This window comes from Hesperophylax consimilis, chromosome 18 (assembly GCF_061612785.1).
Source record: "Hesperophylax consimilis isolate HC1 chromosome 18, BYU_Hcon_1.0, whole genome shotgun sequence".
Classification (NCBI taxonomy): Eukaryota; Metazoa; Arthropoda; class Insecta; order Trichoptera; family Limnephilidae; genus Hesperophylax; species Hesperophylax consimilis.
In genome coordinates this window covers 4,478,731-4,488,764 of record NC_142853.1, presented here as the reverse complement: position 1 = coordinate 4,488,764, position 10,034 = coordinate 4,478,731, and the positions used below count along the sequence as shown (strand labels likewise).

Sequence of the window (10,034 nt, the reverse complement as noted above, 5' to 3'; positions counted from 1 at the left end):
CCACCTAAGCGACTGAGCGTCCCTCTTTAATCTTACGCATTACGCTTATATCATCATTTCATTCTTTGCAAATCTCCACATTTCTCACATGATTGTACATGGTTTTGCCACACATGTACCTCGGGGATTTCAATTCTACATCATCATGTCCAATTTCATCCTGAGATTTCAAGTGTTGTATGTTTTTTTGTTACAATATTATAATCACTTCAAATTAACACATTAATTTAGTATTATTTGTTCACATTCTAAATATCAAATTAAAATATTAGTTTCGTTCGCGTAATATCTTTATTATACGAAATAATATTACGGATGCATTCCCACGTCGGTAGCGTAATGAGTTTTTAATGGCATATTCTTTTGTCATGTTAGTACGGTTAATAATAATTGTTTTGTTATGTCATATTAGCTATGGTAAAGCAATACAAACGAAACCATGTGAACAAACAAAAAAAGTTTTGGTGCTTACACGAAATTTTTTTCGCTACTACTAATGTTCGATCAGTCTTGGTATATTTTTGTCGAGACTCGTACTGACTCGAGTTAAAAAAAGATATGATTTATTACCTTGGGTCAGGATAACTATTTGATATATATTATTATTTACACTCGAGTTCGGCCGACACAAAATAATGTTAATTTGTCATGCTTCCGATTCTTAGCAAGAAGTTAAGCACGATCCTGCTGCTGAGACCTACGTTATGACTTCTCTTTTTGATAAATACGTAGTTTATGAGAAAGAGGGAGAGTTAGCAACGGAGCTTTCAGCGGAATGTCTTTAACTTCCTCGCCCACGTTCCTAACCGCCCAAACCCTAATGTCCCTTCGTAACACAGAAGGACTTAAATGGAATTAATAAACGTTTTTTATCGTCGTTAAGGGTCATAATCGAGCGTTAAGTTAAGGGCGTTTGTGATCTTATCCCATTTTGACGCTAAGGGTGTTATTTTTAATCCTGCTTGGAATTAGATTTTTTTTATCTATGAATGATGACTGAAAAATATTTGGGTCGGATTTGCGTCAAGGAAATTAATTGGAGAATATTTCATGTGAATAAAAATGAATGTATTATGCTCGAGCATGGGTTATCATATTATTTTTTAATTCATATATCTTGGCTTTATAAATATAATTCGGGAACAAAAAATTCTGTTTTATTAATTTATTTTCACACAGAAAACGGTCAAAGTACCTACTTACTACCTGAATTGGTTTTATTAGCTTCCATTATGTGAGTGTAAAAATATATTTTGACATAAGAACAATCATTTTTACTTTGAATATCAAACAAGAATCCTAACTGCTCTCAGCCGCTTGGAGCCAGGGGAACTAAGGTGTACCCAATGGGGATGCATTGTGAGGCTGAAGAGAGAAGGAGGGTAAGTAGATAGGGAAAAAGAAGATCCTGGCTATTCAGATCTGATCCTCAAACACAGAATCCGAAACACAGTATCACAGTAGACAATAATCTACCATTCTGTTCACTACATAGCTGGGTTCTTATTACTCATAAGCATCCGCCATCAAGGTATGTTGTGAGTGTAAGTTAGTGGGGGGGAAGGAGATTTTTTTTAATATTAACTCCACACAGGAGGCCCTGAAGAAAATAATTTCCCTCAGGGCCTATGTCATCTTTGGGGATGCTGTGTGGGGGTCTTTTTGTGGAGAGGAAGGAGTGAACATGGGTCTTGAAGAGTCCCATGTTGTAGGAGGGAGGAAACACAGAGGCCGGCAGTTCGTTCCACAGCCGAGCTGTTGAACTTAAGAACGAATCGTAGAAGCGACCCGTTCTCATGTGACAAATGTCAACCGTGTACAAATGTTGGGCGCGCGTTTGGCGTGTATCCCGACTACGCACCGGTGCTGAAGGGATCAATGACGCTAGTTCCTAAGAGCATCTTCCATTTTAATACCGATAGAACAGGGACAGCATACCTACCTGACGCCTGTGCTCTAAAGATTGCAGTCCGTCTGTTAAGATTTCGGAATCTATCAAACGGATCGCCCGTTTCTGCACAGAGTTAAGGGTTTTTTTCAGGTATTTTGGGGCTCCGGACCAGAGATGGCTGCCAAATTCGACAGTAGGGCGCACTTGCGAATTGTACAGGGTCAGCAGTTGTGTACTATTAAAGTATCTGGAGATGGCGGAGAGGAAGATGGAAAAGTTCCTGACTTTTCAGATCTGATAACCATACACGGCTAAAGCCATTTCAAGCAACGTTTTCAATTCTGAATGGTAGTCTTACGCCAGGGCGCTACTGAGATTATTTTCCCCCCGATAGGCTCCTGCCTAGGGCCCCGACCTCGGGAATAATTTTTACAAAGGAACACGCTTCATAACATGTCATCTTTACTTTGAAATCTGACGCATCGGCTACTAGCTGGTTATACATACATGATTGTATGATTTCCACACTAAACAATACACAAATATTTCTGTTTAAAATAATTATTCAGGTACAGATAATTTTGGAATACTGACTCCGAAACATAAAAATCAAAAGCTTTGCATTAGCATATATATAATTCAGAAGTTTCAATTGTTCAATTTATATATTTATATACTTACCTATTGCATAATGTTATTCTATTTTCCTTATAATTAGTGTAACTCGCTCACCAAGCACAATAACCAGTTTCTTCTTTGGTGAGATTGTGATTATAAATACATTTTTTTTTTAAAGTTTTTTTTTATTAGTAAAAAAAAAGATACACGAATTACATAATATAACAATTACATAATATAATAACACAATATAGTAGGTTATTAATTACATAATATAAGTATTCGATGTACCCATAGATAAGCAGGGCTTGTGTGTATGGGGGTGTTGTTATATTTGTTTATATTTGGTACGATTCAGTTCAACTGTTCGGAATACTTTTTAAGGTGGCTTTTGAATTCGTTTATATTTGCATTCATGTTTCTAATTTTTTCTGGTAATGAGTTAAAAAATTTAACTCCGAGATATTCATGGTTGAACTGTCCTATTTTGTACCGATGTGTAATTTATATAACACCATAGTACCCGCTGATATCTATATTAAATAAATAAATAAAAATATTGGTTTGCCCTTTGATCTAAAAAAAATTTAATGTAATAATTCACATTTCGCTCCCTTCACACACACCACATAGGCATTTTCCGTGTCTTTGTGGAAGTTATAATTAATTTCCCTCTCGTTTCGCTCCAAATCCAGTAATGGATGCAATAGTTCCACAGGTTCCGAATTATTGAGGAATATATGCCCGCTAATAATGCCCGCTCCATTCATTCCCCGGCGGGATTGATGAGGTCCACATGGCGACGCCTGAGGCCCTAAAATGGCTCGCAGATCTAGATGTCCCCCTCTGACCCCCCACCATACGAAAGAAGAAGATTGAGGAATTAGGATTAGTGTGCGGTATTCGCAATTCTTTCCGTAGCTTATTTATTTGAGCGTTGTTGTATGTGTATAAAATCACAAAATAAACAAATGCTGAATTGTAATATATAGATAATAATTCTATGTAACTTATACATTGTTTACTAGATTATGTTTGATATTTAAAAATTACAAACATGTTAAAAGATGAAGAAAGATTGATAAGGATCGTCAGCAGACATCGTAGCGTTGCAATGGCAAGGGAGCTCAAATAATATTCTGTACACGAAACTGCAGTGCACTTTTATTTGGTTTTTCATGCTTCCTTATATCTAGAACATTGCCCACAGGTGTATATGTTCCTACGGAGAGTTCGAAATAAGGTATTTTTCACTACCGTACTGCATCGGTAGAAACGGAGAGAGGGCATATTTGCACGAACGTTTCACTCTCCTCTGCCGCCCAGCACAGTCATCTCGCCTGCCTTCCAAATAAATGGCTCAACCTGACCTGCTTCTGTATTGCTAATACCATTCAATTCATCCACATAAGAGAGATCTGAAATCTAATATCCATGGTCTAGCGCACACATGTGTTAAATTTTAAATAAAAACGATTACGTGTTTTGTAAAGCATTTAACAAGATAAGACACTTTGTATATATTGTTTCTTGGGAAATTTACATTACTTATTTCATCACATTATTTTTGTTGCTTCACATCTTCTAATTTCTGGAGTATTCTTATAAATTAATTTTTCAACACATGCGTGTGCTTGGCCATCGATATTTTCTCTAATATATGGTGTAACTTAGTATTATCTGCACTTACATTTGTTCATTCACAATGTCTGTAAGTCAATAAGTCTGAAATTTTTCACTTCCCGCAATATAATTCAATTACCAATTATCGTCAATTTATTAATATTTCCTTTATTTTTATCTCTAGAACAACTACCTTTCTTTGAGTTGACTACGCCAAAACATAATTGAGCTGTTTAGTGCAGTAAAAGCCTTAAAAAAACTTCGAACTAAATTATGATTGATTGAAAACTCGCAATTTTAATTATTGAAGAAATAGTAACATTTTTTAGTGCATAGGATAGTAAAAATGAAAAATTACTAAAGATTTAGTAATTTTATTAGATTTATTATATCATTAAAAGTGATGAAAAAAACTAACTAACTAACTAACAGGGTTTTCCAATAAGAGGTGTTATTTTGATATTCAATCGTGAAAAATCAATTGTTTCGTTGCTTGTGTGGCACGTAGCGCCGTCTTGTAGAAAGTAAACGTTGTCCAGATCAATACCATCCAATTCCGGCCATAAAAATCATCACATTAATCATCTCTCGATAGCGCATTCCATTCACCGTAACTGTTGGTCCAGCCTCATTTCCGAAAAAGTAAGGTCCAATGACTCTGCCGGACCATAAACCGCACCAAACAGTCACACGTTGAGGATAGAGAAGCTTTTTTAACAATAAGTCTTGGGTTTTCCGAGCCCCAGATGCGAAAATTTTGCTTGTTGACGAAGCCAGGTAGAAATGGGCCTCATCACTCAAGATGATTTGCATTTGATTCACTCAAGTGAATTTTAATAATTTGAATGCGTTGTTGAAGCGTGTATCGTTCCATTTTTATTAATGGCGTAGGTTCTACTTGCAAATGTCAAAAAATGACAGCCTTAAAAGTAACATCTACCGAAATAGCAAGCTATTCAAAATAAAACCTCTTATTGGAAAACCCTATATAAACCTAGTTTTTGTTTCATTTTATAATTTCACTTTTTAAAGGCGTGCTGAATTGTTATTTATATGAGTTATCCGGTCATAAAAAAGTATAGGTTAGACTTCTGTTCTATTAGAGTAAATTGTACAATGACGAATTAACTATAGATACCACAGAAACCGTCAATGGTTACAACTTTAATGACTAAAAAATACTCTAATGCAATAACAAACTTTGGTTTAATCGATCGGTGCACTTTTTTCGTTCATCAGATTAGTAGGATTGCGTAGGTAGGCACATACTCAAGGCTCTTACTAAAAACATATGGCAAAAAAAATCGATTTTTTTTTATCTACCGAGAAATTCAAGATAAAAATGTTTTAGACAGCGGAGAAACATTCAGTGAATAAATGCTAGCCTTTATTATAGCATAAGAGGTATTATACGAAGGTTTTAACATACACACATAAATCCATAGGTAGCTCCCGGATACAAGAAGAAATAAATTTCAGAGTTGTTGAGTCGGCAATAAGAAAAACAAAATGGCTTTAGATTCCCCTTCACTGAGAAGAACTGTTTCGTCTGGAAATAGTTTAACTAGATTTATCTGGACCGTCTTCAGCGTGCTAGCCATTTTGTTAGATATTTCTACCTTAATCTAAGAGACTCGGTATATCATTTGATTTTAAGCTCGGTTTTGTTGGAATGTCGAGCTTAGCACGGCTTGGAACATAATCCGTATGTGTCGCAAGCCTAGATATCACCAATAACCAATAACCCAAATGTATGGAGAATCCTAATAACAATAATTATCAAAGTGTTATCAATATTTGTCAACAAATAGGGAATATCCCAACATTAGCAGAAAAAAATATCAGTAATCGCAAAACCTTTTCAATTATATAAATTCATTTGTACTCATGTGAATTTAAAATATCTATTTACTGGGTAACATCATTTATAGCTTTAATAAATAATGTTATAATTACCAATATGTACCTCAAATTAACGAAATAGCTTAAAAAACCTTAAATTAATAAAAAAATATAATCATTCATTATATAGAGACAATGTTGTGTACCCCTGTCTAAGTTTGTATAAATTCCATAGCATAAAAATTTCAACTACCAGTCTGAAAATTTCCGTAGTAGGATGAAACCGGTCCTGGTGAAAATAAATAAGTGGAACAAAGTGCAAAAGTTATTTAATTTCAAATCAAATCACCAGATCTGAGTAGTGAAACGAGCTTTAATTTCTTTAATAAACCAAAAAACTGTCTACGTAATAGGTTATATCTATGCTCTTTACTGTTATCGGGAGATTGGACGCGAGCTTTTAAAATATCAACGACGCCGACGGCAGCATTTATGAGTTGGTTTTTGATAAAGTTCCCTAATTCAATCAGCATGGTCCACATGTGCGAAGATACTAATTTTAAATAGCATTTGTTTTGCTGTACTCTCTAAGAAATTATGTCGAACTATCCGATAAAAACCAACTGTTCTGACGTTGAAACTTTGAAATTATGACGAACTATCCGATAAAAACCAACTGTCCTGACGTTGAAACTTTTAAATTATGTCGAACTATCCGATAAAAACCAACTGTCCTGACGTTAAAACTTTTAAATTATGACGAACTATCCGATAAAATCCAACTGTCCTGACGTTGAAACTTTTAAATTATGACGAACTATCCGATAAAATCCAACTGTCCTGACGTTGAAACTTTTAAATTATGACGAACCATCCGATAAAAACCAACTGTCCTGACTTTGAAACTTTTAAATTATGTCGAACTATCCGATAAAAACCAACTGTCCTGACGTTGAAACTTTTAAAATCCCTCGTAATATATAACCTCGACCTTCCTCACTAGATGAATATAAAGTCAATATGAATATTATCAAATTAGGCATTTTTTGCAAATTTCGGTTAGATGGAAGTTTGAAATTGCTTACATAAAATTCAAGTTTGACATGTGATTGCAAGCGCCTCGAATCCTAAAAATGAACTATTCTGCTGTTTATCAAGGATCGTGGGACCGATTTATCCCGACTGATATACCGGGCGTATAAGTTATAAATTATAAGTGTTGGGTCAATTTAAATTATAAGAAAAGTATACAAGTTCTATTTTTCTTATAATCATAACACTTCAATAAACTGTGTGTTTCAAATTTACACAAAATGTGGTAATTTTTTCAATTTTTAATTTTTAGCAAATACCTTAAGTGTGGCAGGTACTTAACGATTTTTTTAAATTCATGTAATTATAAAATTATGTTTTTTTATTTACTGTGGGGTAGCGAAGTCCTGCTTTGACTCCACCATTTGAAATTTAATCTCCGTTTCCGGTTCCGGTTTCAAGATGGAGGCCGATTTAACCTGTTGTGCGCCGCAGCAGCCGATTGGCACGACCAAAAAAAAATCTCTGAATATAGTAAGCTATTTTGGGAATATACTTATGGTATTTTTGTTATTTTTTTTTGGGGTGTTATGCCGTGTTGCGCCAACTCCTTCTTTAGCCAACGTTTCGGACAACATTGCAGTGTCCATCATCAGGGCAGATGTGTTATTAGATTGTTTTGAAAAATTTTGTTTTAAAAATACTTTTGGCCGTGAAAATCTTAAATCATATTTATACTTATGGTAGATTGTATACTGTTTTTCATAAAACACATTATAAATAGGTACATTATGCGGTAAAACGGTACAATTTAGAAATGTTATTTTCAAAAAAAGTAAGTTATTACCAAAATAGGATCAGCTGACCTACCAAAGATTAATGGTTTACTAAAGCTTCGTTTTTGAAATGAGAAATGATTTTTAATTAACTAGGTAGGTATTTTAGTACCTACTTCCAAATATTATGATTTCAGAGGAAATTTTGGGTTTGATTTATTAAATGAGTAAATCAGAAAAACATACTTTTTTGGACGTGAGATCTTCACACTTATTCACTAAACTACTAATTGTTATTTTATGCAATTCTATCCAAGCCATATTCATCTACCCTAATAAAAGTAATAATTGGAAAATTTTTAAAGCACTATTTTTGTGAAAAATCACCTCATGCTACTTGCGACAATGGGACAGAACCAATTATTATTATTATAATTAATTTCCTTTTAATTTCCATTTTGACAGCCAAATGGCAGACGCGTCTTCCCCGATATTTCCTTGAACTCCTTGACACGGAACAAGGGACGTATTAGTACAAGTGTCACACCTTTTTTCGTTCACGGGTCGTCGCTCCGATGCTGCCATAACTCAAAATAAAATAAAACCCGCGAGCGGGACACCACCTCTGCCACCTTTAAGATGATATTATAGCGCGCCACCAGAGGTACGAACTTAAGATGTGGCGATACCCCATCGGGAGAGACAAACATTCCCCATTGAGATGTGTGCTTTTAATACTAACTGCATTTATTTTGGTTCTCATACAAGGGCTGTCACATTAATTAAATTTTAAAAAAAACTACTCGTACAACTATAAAGCTTTATAGTATCTTATAAGTTTCAAACCTTTCTCTCTAAGATATTTATTTATATTTGGTCCGCCCAATCCCAGAAATTTATAAAATTTATATGTTATTTTTTTAATGATTAAGTAATGTTTTTAAGACTAGGTTTTTTTATGCATACCACAAAGGGTAAAAAATTATTATAAGCAATAATTAGTCGGCTGCAATATCAATACAAATTGAAAATATCTCCACAGCAAAAATAAGTGCCACCGACGGGAAGTTGGAAAAAAATATAATAAGCAGTAATTGTTGATTTGAAGTACTAATACGTCCATACGTACATATTGAATTATTTGGCGGGTTGGAAATAAGCCGACGTGGCTCAGTGGTTCAGAGCGTCTGACCGGGCATCAGAAGGCACGGGTTCTCTTCCCGTCGACGGCATTTATTTTTACTCGGGAGATATTTTCAATTTGTATTGATATTGCAAGCGACTAATTATTGCTTATAATAAATTTATATATATTTTATGGAATTCCTTGAATTTTTCCGCCTCGGTTACACTCATAAATATAATTAATTAGTTGATTTTCTAATATTTTCTCCCCCCCCTTTCTGCTCCCCCTATTACAGATTCACTTTATTCCCCAATTTTCTCCATGTTCTCAACAATTTGTTTTTTATCATTTTTGTTTAATAAACATGCATAACACAATAAATGTAACTATACGAAGTTCTTAAAGCTATTTACAAAAAGGTTTTCATTGATTTTTTATTATTTTTTCGTAATCTTAATTTAAAGGTATATAAAAATTATTAATACCGTCATATTTATATTGAAACTATTGGGAAGTGAGTAACCTTAGTGTTTAACAGATGCACTCATTGAGGGCAGTGCAAAGAGCTTGCTTGGAAGTCCGCAAGATGGCAGCTAGTAGTAAGTAGTCGTTAGGGCCAGTTACGCTGCTTCCAGACAAACATGGTGTTGGCAGATCTCATTTAGCCACCTCCTAGTTAGGTCGACCATTGATGTCACTCTTGTAATACGCAAAGTACTGAATAAATTCCTGATTTTATATAAAGAACTTATTCTCTAAAGTTGGAGAACTATTTGTGGGAACACAACAGAAACATACTATTTTATACATATCATTTAAAGGCTTTCGATTTGTAAAAATAATGACGAATGCTACTAATAAAAGAAGGTTTGTTTTCATGATTCCAAAGCGAAAGCAGTTCACCAAATATAATAGTACTTAAATAAAATAAGTATAACCTTTTTGCCTGGAAGTTCTGCATATATTTTTCCAACTTATCTCTGTCTTCAGTTGAAATTATTAATGTTAACTACATTTTTTTTTATTTGAATTAACTATTGAAAGGTTGGTACTTATTTGTGTTTTCTCCCGAAATCAAGAAAAAAAATGTTTATTTAGACATGACAAAGGATAAGCACCTAATCTT

At 34.2% G+C, this 10,034-nt stretch overlaps 1 non-coding gene across 1 annotated transcript; it reads left to right on the top strand.

The window, feature by feature from the left end:
• The first annotated feature begins 8,941 nt into the window (after nt 1-8,941).
• TRNAP-GGG (transfer RNA proline (anticodon GGG)) lies at nt 8,942-9,014 on the top strand. Its single transcript has one exon. It is a non-coding gene; the product is annotated as a tRNA-Pro (tRNA).
• Nucleotides 9,015-10,034: the final 1,020 nt, after the last annotated feature.